Raw genomic sequence first — 12,955 nt, forward strand, 5'->3', positions numbered from 1 at the left:
CCTTTAACTGAAAGTAGGGGGCAGACGAGAAATAATTTCAATCCAACACGTGAAGTAACATCCGTTTATCAAGACCATACACAATCATTGGTGACTCAGGGTGCTTTAGTGAAGAATTCACAGTTTCAGAAGTTTACCAATGATAATAACGGACCCCATCCAATTGTGTTTATCAAAGGGATCCGCGAAAAAATGCCAAAAAGTTGGAACGAAAGGGAGAAAATTGTCTTTACCATTACCCATATTCAAGGTGAGCCAGCGTTGTTCGCGACACAGAAAGCTGAACAATGCAGCTCCTTCGATGAATTTGAACAAGCTTTTCTGAACAAGTATTGGTCGTGTGGGGTACAAGAACGATTAAGAATAGAAGATTATAGTCCTGAGGCATTTATTGGAAAAGGCGGTACTTTGCTGAAATATTTCGAAAAGTATCTGGAAAAAGTGAAATATTTATCCACACCAATTCCTGAGTGTGATGTTTTAAGATATTAAAGGAGAAGTGGAACATTTTCTATCTGTACTGGACTCTTTAGATTTGGTTATAGAAGAGGACAGACACCATTATGGGAATAATTGGTCGAATAATGGTAATGGTAATGGCAATGGGCGAAACAACAAGGACAATAGTAATAGAAACATCTACTATGGGAATCAAAATCACTGGAATAGTCCGAATTATTCAGGATGGCAGAACCACAATATTAACACAAATGGACAGTACAGTAATACACCGAATCACAATTATCATCCACAGAACAATAACGGAAACTTTTCAAAGAAACAGAAACGAGATTTTAGAGCTAATGCCAATTACAATAACGGTAATTTTTCAAATAATCAGCAAAACATGTAACCACCATATAACTGGTCAACACAGAATTATGCACAACAGCAATGGCAGCAGCCTAGGCTACCGCAGTATCACAACAACAATAATGTACAAACCCCTTACAATACAAATATGTCAAATAACATGCAGCAGCATATGAATGCGCAGCCATGGCAACCACCGAATCAAAATATCAAGATCATTGAGGTAAGTAAACCACAACCATCAACCAGTACCAGTCAGTCAAACTAGATGCGACGACATTCTGCTCCAGTGTGTCAGTCGTAGCGTGTCTAGGGGGCACTTGCATGAATGATGTTAGTAATAACGAGCAACCAAGCGTGCAGACAACCAGCTGTAGTAACAATGAGAATGTGTGTCGCATAGACTCAGCAGCGATCGAGTCGAACGACGCAAAAGATGCAGTGTATAGGAATAATTCTGTTGATGTTGCTCAGCAACGTAGTTTAACTATGCAGATGTTAAGATATAATGACGGAGTCGATATACGAGAGGAATTATGTCAAGATTTTCGGAAAAAGTGTAATTTGTTTGAACGGGAAGTTGTACAAGCAGCTATACTTTGTGATATTTATGGTATTCAAACTACGTTGATTTTAGATACTGGAGCATCTGTTTCTGTGCTGAATGAATCTTTCTTTCTTCACTTAAAGAAGATTAGAAAGATTCCGGTTTTTCCAGTCACTAATTGTCGAGTTACAGGAGCCATTAGTCAGAAAGCCCAACTAGTTCGGGAACAGACACGTATTTGTATTAATTTTGGAATGGGAGCCAAAGATTGCACCTTCCTTATTGTAAAGAATTTAGCCGTGAACTGTCTCCTCGGATTAGATATTTTGCGAGAGACGGAAACTATAATCGATCTCGCAAAGGGTGAATGCAGTATGTGTTTCGATGAAACGAGAGTCAGGTTAGACTTTGTAAAGACCAAAGAATTGCATGGCAAATATTGTCAAATTTTAAAGATAGAACCGAATCGCGCACATTTATGGCGGCTTCAAGATAGTTTCAATTGCAGTAAATTCCCGGTCATGGAAGATGTGAAGGACGAGGAGAATATCCACCTCTCTGAAATAGAAAAAGTACAACAATCCTCTGGTCTTGACAGTCTGCAACAAAAGCAATTATTAGGCACACTTACTAATTATCGTAAAGTATTTTTGAAAAAACCGGGACTAATTAAAGATTACGTGTACGACATGCAAGTGTTTCCCCATGCAATTTACTGTCATCAAACGTACTCAATACCCAGCGCGAAAAGGGGAGCAGTAACAAAAGAAATTAGACGAATGCTGGAATGGGGAATTATTGAGACCTCGTTATCTGTTGACCATACAGTAACCCACTTCCAAAATTAAATACCGAACCGGAAGACTAGGACGACAAAGTTAGACAAGCACTGGTCACACTATACAAGAATGCACAGAAACGGCAAAAATCTCACAACCGGAGACTCTCAGAATACCAATTAGTTGTAAGAAAATTTCAGCTCCAGTTCGACCTGCAGCAAGGAGAAGAAGAACTGCTTTAAGATGATTCCACCCTAAGACACTTAATCAAACATAACACAAAGTTTTTGAGATTTAGTAAACTTTCAGAAACTTATGCGTGTGAAAGTACGAACAGTGAACAGAACTGCATATTTCACACAACAGTAGGATATAGTGACTTTAGAAAATAAACGTTCCTTTTGTTGATTGTTAGCTATTTTGAACTCACTAGGGTGAGCAGGTTATGTTCTTTTTTTTCTTTCAGACTGTGTACAGGATAAACTTACAACATGTAAAGTTTACGCGAGTTACGTATAGGTTAAACAAATTTTCCACCGTAAGTTAAGCTCGGACTTGCATGAGCTATAAACCAGGTCGAACAAGATGTTGTCCATGACTGAACAGATCATTACACAGACAAACATATACAGACTTGCGTTTATCACTGCGCAATTCTTTGTAAGCCCAGGAGCACCTTTTCGAGAAAATATATGACTTAGCATTTGCTTTTATATTGTAAATGACTACAATTATGTACTTCATTTGATATGTACAATCATTCAGTTATTTATCATTATGTAACTAGAGTGTGTAAACACATTCTTATGGGTAGCACAAGGACTTTACCTTGTCAGACTTGATAACTGTGATCAAGTGACTACGAGGTGGAGTGAACATGTCACATATGACCGATGAACAAAGACTTCCTGTGAACATTAGCCTCTGCGCGTACGAACTTTATTTCACTGATGAAAGAGTGGAATTTAACACAAAAGTGGACGCTCAATGAGTGCGTTGTGTTACCATGATTTCGTTTTCAAATTTTGTGTTACGAGTGTTTAGTAATGCCAAATATTCAGAGTGTTATTGGGACCACATACGTGGACGTAACATTCCAGGCAAACTAAAACTCAAGAGCAAGTGTTTTTATCGATCAGTCAGCAACAGTGGTGAGTCGTAACAGTGTTGGGAACTGCTACTGACTATATCATTAAACCCGTTGCAGAACTGTATCAATGTTGGAACGGAATTACATGAACCGTTAATTGCAAATAGTCAGTTACGTTGGAAGGACGAATGGACTTGCATCATGATAAAGAAACTTACAAACAGTCGAACACCTCACAAAAAAAAAAAAAAAAAAATACATTCTTCTTGTTAAGTGAAAGAGTGCGTGAAATACGATGTAATTTAGATGTTAATTTAAGGAACTGATAATGCTGTTTGAATTTCATGTGACTGTATGCTGGGATGCTGAGCACACGTGTCGGTGAGGGCAGCATACTGCAGCGACATCATCCGTCATCCCTTGCCGCACCCTGCCACGTCATCGCAGTCCATCGCAGACTTACCTGATGGGGCGAGACATCGGTGTTGCAGTACACCAAGACGCCAGCCGTCGTCACCAGCAGCACTATCACGAAATTGTACCATTATTAAATGTCATACGAAGTGAATATTCAAATGTTGAAAATTAAAAAAGAGGGTACGGAAGATGTGCTCGCTCCGCCGTGGTTTTTTTCCGGGGTTTTTCCCATTGGCATTTGCCCGAATGGGGGAGCGTAACTCAAAATCCCTGAGACTTAAAAGTAAACAAAGCACAAGCTTCCAAGTGAAAGAACACAGTAAGCTTTAAACAGAATAGACAAGGAAAATAAGCCTGCTTGGATGTCCAGTTAAACAAGTGTGACTGTACATCCAAAGGGGGCAATGTAGTGCTACAACGATGAAAATTAATATTACGACGATGTCAAACCTCATTTTCATGATTTAAAGAAGTATCCATGAAATTAAAAATGTAATTATAATTTTATTATTTTCATTTTTGTGCTCAGTGTATCAAAGACTTTCTAGTGCACGGAGTAAGTTAGAATTGTTTGTACTACGAAACTATGTATGATTGTTAAGGGTTAAGCATGTAATAATTCGATGTAAGACATTTTGTTGGGTCTGAATTTTGTTCTCGTACTGGTCGGTAGAGAGGGAAAAGTTCCTTAATCGATGTGAAGGTATAAAGGCTGTAAAAAGGAGAGAGAGAGAAGGTAAATACAAGCTATTCAAAACAAATATCTCCTAAGTGTTACGTCTTGTCATTACCTATAACTAAAACTTGCAAGGCCTAATCTGAGCCTGTCCTGAATAACAGCGTAGAACATTTATGTTATCATATATTTTCTTCGTTTTATCACTGTTGTGATTCGCATGTTTCTCTTTGTTACGCGACGTGTTATGAATATTTTCATTATACGCGCAAAAGTGCACACAGCTTTAATCGAACCTGCGTCTTTCGGAAACGATAACTTTTAATCAGTACAATTACGCGAATACCGTCTAAATCGCAACCGTGATCGCAAAAGTGTTTCCTGGACCAAATAATTCTTATGAAATGTGTATTCTCCAAAGCGAGCAGCATTGCACTCTCGCTGACTCGCAACAATCGAAAGAGTAAAAGCGTTGCTTAAATAAAATTGCCACCTTTTAATAATTATTATTATCCCATAAAATAAATAAATAGCAATTCAGTGGCTATCCAATCAATAAACAGAGGGGGCAATTCAACCCAGCTTTCGCTCCCATACAACAAAGTTGGTCGAAAGATTGAACGGTGCGCAGATAACTTAGTATTGGTACTGACATCCTTTTTGCATAAGAGTGTAGTTCGTAGATGAGCGCTCACTGCGTTAGCTTTGCTACACCTCACTTCCAGTTCTTTCACTATGTTGCCATCCTGTGAGAATATGCACCCTAAAGTACACTCCTGGAAATGGAAAAAAGAACACATTGGCACCGGTGTGTCAGACCCACCATACTTGCTCCGGACACTGCGAGAGGGCTGTACAAGCAATGATCACACGCACGGCACAGCGGACACACCAGGAACCGCGGTGTTGGCCGTCGAATGGCGCTAGCTGCGCAGCATTTGTGCACCGCCGCCGTCAGTGTCAGCCAGTTTGCCGTGGCATACGGAGCTCCATCGCAGTCTTTAACACTGGTAGCAGGCCGCGACAGCGTGGACGTGAACCGTATGTGCAGTTGACGGACTTTGAGCGAGGGCGTATAGTGGGCATGCGGGAGGCCGGGTGGACTTACCGCCGAATTGCTCAACACGTGGAGCGTGAGGTCTCCACAGTACATCGATGTTGTCGCCAGTGGTCGGCGGAAGGTGCACGTGCCCGTCGACCTGGGACCGGACCGCAGCGACGCACGGATGCACGCCAAGACTGTAGGATCCTACGCAGTGCCGTAGGGGACCGCACCGTCACTTCCCAGCAAATTAGGGACACTGTTGCTCCTGGGGTATCGGCGAGGACCATTCGCAACCGTCTCCATGAAGCTGGGCTACGGTCCCGCACACCGTTAGGCCGTCTTCCGCTCACGCCCCAACATCGTGCAGCCCGCCTCCAGTGGTTTCGCGACAGGCGTGAATGGAGGGACGAATGGAGACGTGTCGTCTTCAGCGATGAGAGTCGTTTCTGCCTTGGTGCCAATGATGGTCGTATGCGTGTTTGGCGCCGTGCAGGTGAGCGCCACAATCAGGACTGCATACGGTCGAGGCACACAGGGCCAACACCCGGCATCATGGTGTGGGGAGCGATCTCCTACACTGGCCGTACACCACTGGTGATCGTCGAGGGGACACTGAATAGTGCACGGTACATCCAAACCGTCATCGAACCCATCGTTCTACCATTCCTAGACCGGCAAGGGAACTTGCTGTTCCAACAGGACAATGCACGTCGGCATGTATCCCGTGCCACCCAACGTGCTCTAGAAGGTGTAAGTCAACTACCCTGGCCAGCAAGATCTCCGGATCTGTCCCCCATTGGGCATGTTTGGGACTGGATGAAGCGTCGTCTCACGCGGTCTGCACGTCCAGCACGAACGCTGGTCCAACTGAGGCGCCAGGTGGAAATGGCATGACAAGCCGTTCCACAGGACTACATCCAGCATCTCTACGATCGTCTCCATGGGAGAATAGCAGCCTGCATTGCTGCGAAAGGTGGATATACACTGTACTAGTGCCGACATTGTGCATGCTCTGTTGCCTGTGTCTATGTGCCTGTGGTTCTGTCAGTGTGATCATGTGATGTATCTGACCCCAGGAATGTGTCAATAAAGTTTCCCCTTCCTGGGACAATGAATTCACGGTGTTCTTATTTCAATTTCCAGGAGTGTACTTGAAACCGTCCACCTGTTCTATCTTTGTTCCTCCTATTTGGCACTCGATCCGTTTATATCCCTTTACCACTGACATTACTTTCGTTTTGGAGATGCTAATCTTCATACCATAGTTTTTACATTTCTGATCTAGCTCTGAAATATTACTTCGCAAACTTTCAGTCGAATCTGCCATCACAACTAAATCATCCGCATATGCGAGACTGCTTATTTTGTGTTCACATATCTTAATCTCAGCCAGCCAGTCTATTGTTTTCAACATATGATCCATAAATAATATGAAGAACAGTGGAGACAGGTTGCATCCTTGTCTTATCCCTGAAACTACTCTGAACCATGAACTCAATTTACCTTCAATTGCTTGCAAAAGTTTGCCTCCTATTCCATAATCTCGTACAACAGACAATAACTTCGTCCTATTCACTAAATAAGAAACAATAATATTACGCCAATTTTCCTTTAAAACGTTAAACCACAGGGCCAGAATACCCATGGGCAGTATGTTAAGGTGCACTCTCCCACCGTCAATTACAGTTTTAACTCCTTTTCAAATAACAGAAGAAGGCCCAAGTCACCTGAGCTTCAGAGCACGACCTTCGTCACCTTCCTCAGCGGCTGCCCAACATTCGACAAGTCGTTCGTCGATCCGGCTGGGTACAAGCGTTGTCAAACCCAAAACGGCCCAGCCAAAACCCAGCCGCCAGTCACTGCTGGTCCAGCCCTCCTCCTCCCGTCACGTGTCGTACAACACTCCGCCCGCCGCGCCCAGCCTCCACACCTCAACCAGGAAAACCAAAGATGAGTCACAATGGAGGTGGCTATCGATACCGGCGCCAAACGTAGTTAGGCCAGCAAACCGAGCAGCCACTGCTCAGAAGTCTCAGTTATACACTTTTGATATCTTTACCTGCCAACAAACGACGATTCCAGCAGTATGCACTCCTCTGTACTTTTTTGTTTAACAGTTAGCTACATGTAATTACAGTTTAAAACCTGCCCATTAAAGTACACTCGACAGTTGTAAGCTATTAAAGTTTAAAAACTGCTCATTCGGTTTAATGTTACAACAGAGATACAACAACAACAACAACAACTACTACTAGTACTACTACTAATATTAATAATAATAGGACATAATTAATAATGAAAGAGTTACAGAAAGAAGTACATTTCTGTTTGCCACAGAAATACGTGAAGTAACCAACACATGGTATTACAGTTTTTGAGTATCTTTAAGCGCTCTCAGCGACTAGGGTACTATAAGTCCTGTCAATACGAATACCAGTGTGGCGTTCATTGTATCCGCTGCCAGGGAAGGTGCAACAGCTGTCCGTTTTGGAACTCTGTTAATTAGATTACCTCTCTGAAGGCGCGAAATCTTTCGATGTTACAATACGGGACAGATGATTACTCTCTAAGGAGCACTCAGATGAGACTAAGTGAAGTATTTCTTATTTCAAAAGTAACCGCCGTAACTGTTAATACATTTACCCCACACTGAGACAGGACGGTCAGGGCCTCCGTGGCAAAAAGGTTTGCTGGTGCCTACGGATACATGTTTGTACCGAGGCGTGCAACTCTTCGTCGGAAGCAAATCCATGGCCACGAATGCCTTTCTCCTCGGCTCCAAAGATGTGGAAATCGCAAGGGGGAGGTCGAGACTCAGGGAAACTTCTGCAACGTACTAGGAACGATCTTACCGTGGACAGAGGAAGGACCTTGTAGGCCATAGATTTTCTTCGGACAAAGAGGTACAGGCCTGGGTAAAATCATGGCTCAGTCTGCCTGTCTGTCCCATTCTTCTGAACTCTTTTTCTCAGAACGGTCACGCGTATAAAGTTGAAATTTGTGCCACGTACTAAGGTCTATGGTGCATCTGCAGTGTAAAACACTGTAGCTTCCAAGTCAATTCAGTCAAATGGTGTGCACATTTATGTCACACATTTCGATAATCGCAAATTTATCCATTAAAACCTATGGGGTATGTCGCACTGAATCATGAAATTTGGTATAATACAGTTTTTCACAAAGAAAAAGTCTAAATTTGTTAATCTGTTTTTATATCACGCGAAAAAAATTTTTTTTTGTTAATTGTTATCCACTTGTCTGCCCGTCCGTCTGTGGAAACCCATTTCTCTCAGGAGCAGGTAGAAGTATCCATCTCAAATTTATATCAAGTACTCAGGTCATTGGTCTCTTGGTGGTGTATAACATGTCAGATCCTAAATTATTTCAGTCGAAGTATATGATGTTTATTTCACATATTTTTGTACTCACAGACTCACTCATCAAAGCCTATAGGGTACTTCCCGTTACATTGCAATCATGAAATTTGGCAAGACGCAACGTTTTACAGGACAATTTCAATCATATCACGTCAAAAATATCTTTCTTCCACTGGAACTTACACTGCAATCATCAACCGTCAAAAGCATAGTAAAAAAATATTACTGCATGCAAATATGAAATGTAAATTGCAGTCATATTTTCGTAAGTAAAAAATATATATTCTTAACTCTTCTATCTCTCTAGATATGTAAACTGAAGACTCCTGCGCCGGCCGAAGTGGCCGTGCGGTTAAAGGCGCTGCAGTCTGGAACCGCAAGACCGCTACGGTCGCAGGTTCGAATCCTGCCTCGGGCTTGGATGTTTGTAATGTCCGTAGGTTAGTTAGGTTTAACTAGTTCTAAGTTCTAGGGGACTAATGACCTCAGCAGTTGAGTCCCATAGTGCTCAGAGCCATTTGAACAAATTTTTGAAGTCTCCTGCTCCCTTATTTTTTATATCGGGGCTAGTGTCAGAAAGTACTCTAGAGGTTGTGATACTGTCTTGCAATTTCCAGTACCGATCTCTGTCCAGTATCAGTACCGACTCCCAGGATGGATGAACCTCCTATGTACATAATTAAGTTTGTACTAACACTCAGAGCGCGCGTCCTATTCGCACGTGGCCCATTTCTTCTACTGCCCAGTTTTCATTTGATTACCCTTACATGGGCTCTGACACTCGAGTACCCTAGTGAAAGTAGACCATTCCGTGCATTATGAATCGGAACATGGAGACATGACCTATCCATTAAGATACATAATTTTTCTTATAGGTACCGAGCAGTCTTCTGAAACCATGGTGATACTTGTGAATAACCCAGTATCCATTTCTAGAGTATATGGTGGTGTGATCTGTGACGACTTGATGCTGTTTTCGTATCTTCTGACTTCAACAAACCACTTACCTTGTACACGTGGGTTAGTACTAGGAAAACTCAGATATCGACAGTACACCATCATCCTCTAGCCATCTGACGGTGTCTGGCAGAGGGTACTTCTGGTATAATTAAGCGATACCCCTGTACATACTGAGTAGATATCCTAGTGTGTTAATGGAGAACTAATTTAACACGGGAAATAATTATTTCCAATTTTGGTCACTGGGTGCAAAGCTGACGCTGAGAATGCAAGAAAGATGTATAGGAATGTTTCTACATTTATTGAATTAGGAACGGGACGTGGGCAGAAGACATCAAATAGGTATAATGTTGGTTTTATTAGTAACAGCTGGCTACACAATTTGTTCAATATGAGCAGTGGAAACCTCGTCGAGGTGCTGCGTCCGTAAAACGAGGTGACCAGCAGTTGCTAGCAGCAGATCCGGTGGAAAATGAGCAACGTGTTCCTGTATACTGGCATTCAGATCAAGTAGAGACCGAACGTGTCCCTAGCAAAAGAATTCGTTTAGATATCCCCCGAGCCAAAAGTCACATGTGTTTAGATCAGTTGATATTGTAGGCTATCTGAGCCGTGGCTGGTTCGAGTCATGCTTATCTTGAATAAAACCCTGTTTGCAGACCTGTGGTTTCGTTTCTCCTGCGATTATCGTGATAATGTTACTGTCCTCTCCGTGAGTGACAGCAGCAGCGTGTATCGATACCAGTGTTGCCGTACTATCTTTGTTGTGGCGGATATAGTTTCCGGCTGGGCGGTGTGTGATCAATCGGTCGGTTAACGTGGGGCAGCAAGAAAGTCTGTGTCTCGCTTACTGTGGCTGGGGCCGCTGGCGGTGTGCACGCGCAATTGGAGTGTTAGGTGCTGCTTGTCAGTGCTACGAAGTTCGTCGCCCACCGATCTTGGATATGAAAGTTGAGTCCTCACTACACCTACTATCGAGCCTCAACTGTTTACTTTTCTTCGTATGATCCTGGTTTCCGCTTTTGGGGACATTCCCGCGAGCAACAACGTGTTTGTATTCAAGTCGGCCAAGATTCCGGCCATCTTCCTGTGGAGTTTAGCTTAATTTATTCCCTGTTATTGAAGTTTACCAGCTGTATTTTCTGCCTTGTGGCCTTTGAGGTTCCGGTTACCTGGCCAGACGTAATTTTTAGCAGTGGATTTTCCTCGTCGTGTTGTAGCTGTCCAGTTCGGAAGCTGAGGTGTTGTTGGTCGTTGTGGGCGCTAATGTTCTGTGTGTCGTACTGAAATCTTGTAGTCGTTTTGCTGGTTGCGTGGAGCGGAACTGATCTCGTTGATGGGTTGGTCGGCTGTCTGTCGGTTGGGTTGCCTTCAGATAAAGAAGTCGTTGGACAGGCTGATTGTCTCACCTAAACGGGCGTTAGTGTTACAATCCCAGGCCGACCCTTGGAAACTCCTGAGCTCTGTCCCTTGTGTGTTACATAGTAATTTCCCTGTTTTGGTTTTAGTTATCTGGTTGATGTGTGGTCTTCAGACGAGCATTAGTATCTCTTAAATTAATGTTCTTGTATTTCACTTAAGGCATGTGATAGTTATTCTTTTATATGCGGCCTCCAGACGAATTTTATATGAAATGTTTTAAGATACGGCCATCTGCCTTTTAAAATTGAAACTCTTCTTTCTAGGGCTTAAGCCGTTAAATTATTTGCTGATACGCAGCCTCCAGGCGAGTTTTAATATATGTTAAATTAATGTTCTTGTCTCGCCCTTAAGGGGACACAGTCGCGAGGGAACTCCCATAAGGAATCAATGCTAAAACTAGCACACGTCAGGTACACTTTCTGAAGTAACTAATGGAGATAAAGACCAGAAACTTTTACAGTGTACAGCTGAAACATCATTCTCAAATCACTAAAAATGGTTAATGTATTTTATATATTTCATGAGTAATAATTTTTTTTGTTCTATAAGACAAAAAATTAAAACTTTTCTAAACACTTTGGAGCTTGTAAATCTGATCTTTTTATCACTACTGGTCTATTTTTTTAGCTAATTAATCATCGTTGTATTAACAAGAGATACTGTAAGTCTGATGTCTGTAGCAGTCATAGTTTTTGAGAAAAGTGTACCAGAGGGTCAAAAAATGTAGTTTTGAGAAAAATGGTATTAAAGTTTTACATGCAAGAAAGTAATGTACAATGTCATACAGACACACTTCTAAAACATTCCAGGGCTATAATGTGGCTCAGCTTCTTGATCTTTATCTTCGTTTCTTCTTTTCTTTGATCTTCTGGCTGTCCTGGCCTCCTTGGTACCATTTCCTGCAGAAATATCAGCATAATGGATACGGTCCATGTCGATGTTTTTCAGTCCCCTTTCAGTATTGATACCATCCTTTGTTCCCAAGAGTCTTAATACATCAGTCTTCTTTGACACACCACCATTGAAGCACATCACTGCATCATGAACACCAAATTTTAGTGTTTCTTTTCTAACGAAAACAGTTTTTGGTAGCCTTGTCCAAATGACAGAATTCAAACTTTCATTTGGGTTTGGAGTTTTTCCTTGAAGACACTTTTTCAAGAGCTCTTGTTGGCTAAGGTATCTGAAAAGAGTTTCACAGCTAGCAGGATTTTTTCTGATTGAATGTTTGTGCTTATAGCTGAAAGATGTAGCTGGTTTGTTGAATTTTCACCAGCTGTCAGGACCCCGTGGGCAAAGGTTATGTTGTGGTTCCTCATCTGTTGAAATTTTATGAAAGAATATAGCCCAGATGGCTCTCCTCATTGCTTCTCCATCGTTGCAGTTATTTCTAATGGCCATACCATAATAAGTCAGGATCCTGTCTATTTCAGCCTTTGTCAAGCCCCTTTAGCACCTAACTTTTTTTCCTTCCATAGCTTTAAAAGCCGTATCCCATTCTTTTCTGTACATGTCCTATACATACCAGTTTATTAATTTTGACTCTAGGCCCATAAGGTTTATATTCTACCACTTTCTGATAAGCCTTACTGTCCCCGTCCCCAAGATAGACTGTATTGAGGATACTTCTTGACTGCACAGACCTTTTGAAAATGCTAGAAACACCAGCCACTTCCATGCCTCCACTAGAACCATCATAGTCCTTTTAGCACACATGTTGTATAGTGGGATTTTTGCTACAGATGTCACAGAACTTAGTAATAATTTCAATATCCAGAACGTTCCCAGTATCAAAAGAAGTTGCTGACACGATGCCATTTAGGGATGTA

Source organism: Schistocerca cancellata, chromosome 2, assembly GCF_023864275.1.
Source record: "Schistocerca cancellata isolate TAMUIC-IGC-003103 chromosome 2, iqSchCanc2.1, whole genome shotgun sequence".
Taxonomy (NCBI): Eukaryota; Metazoa; Arthropoda; class Insecta; order Orthoptera; family Acrididae; genus Schistocerca; species Schistocerca cancellata.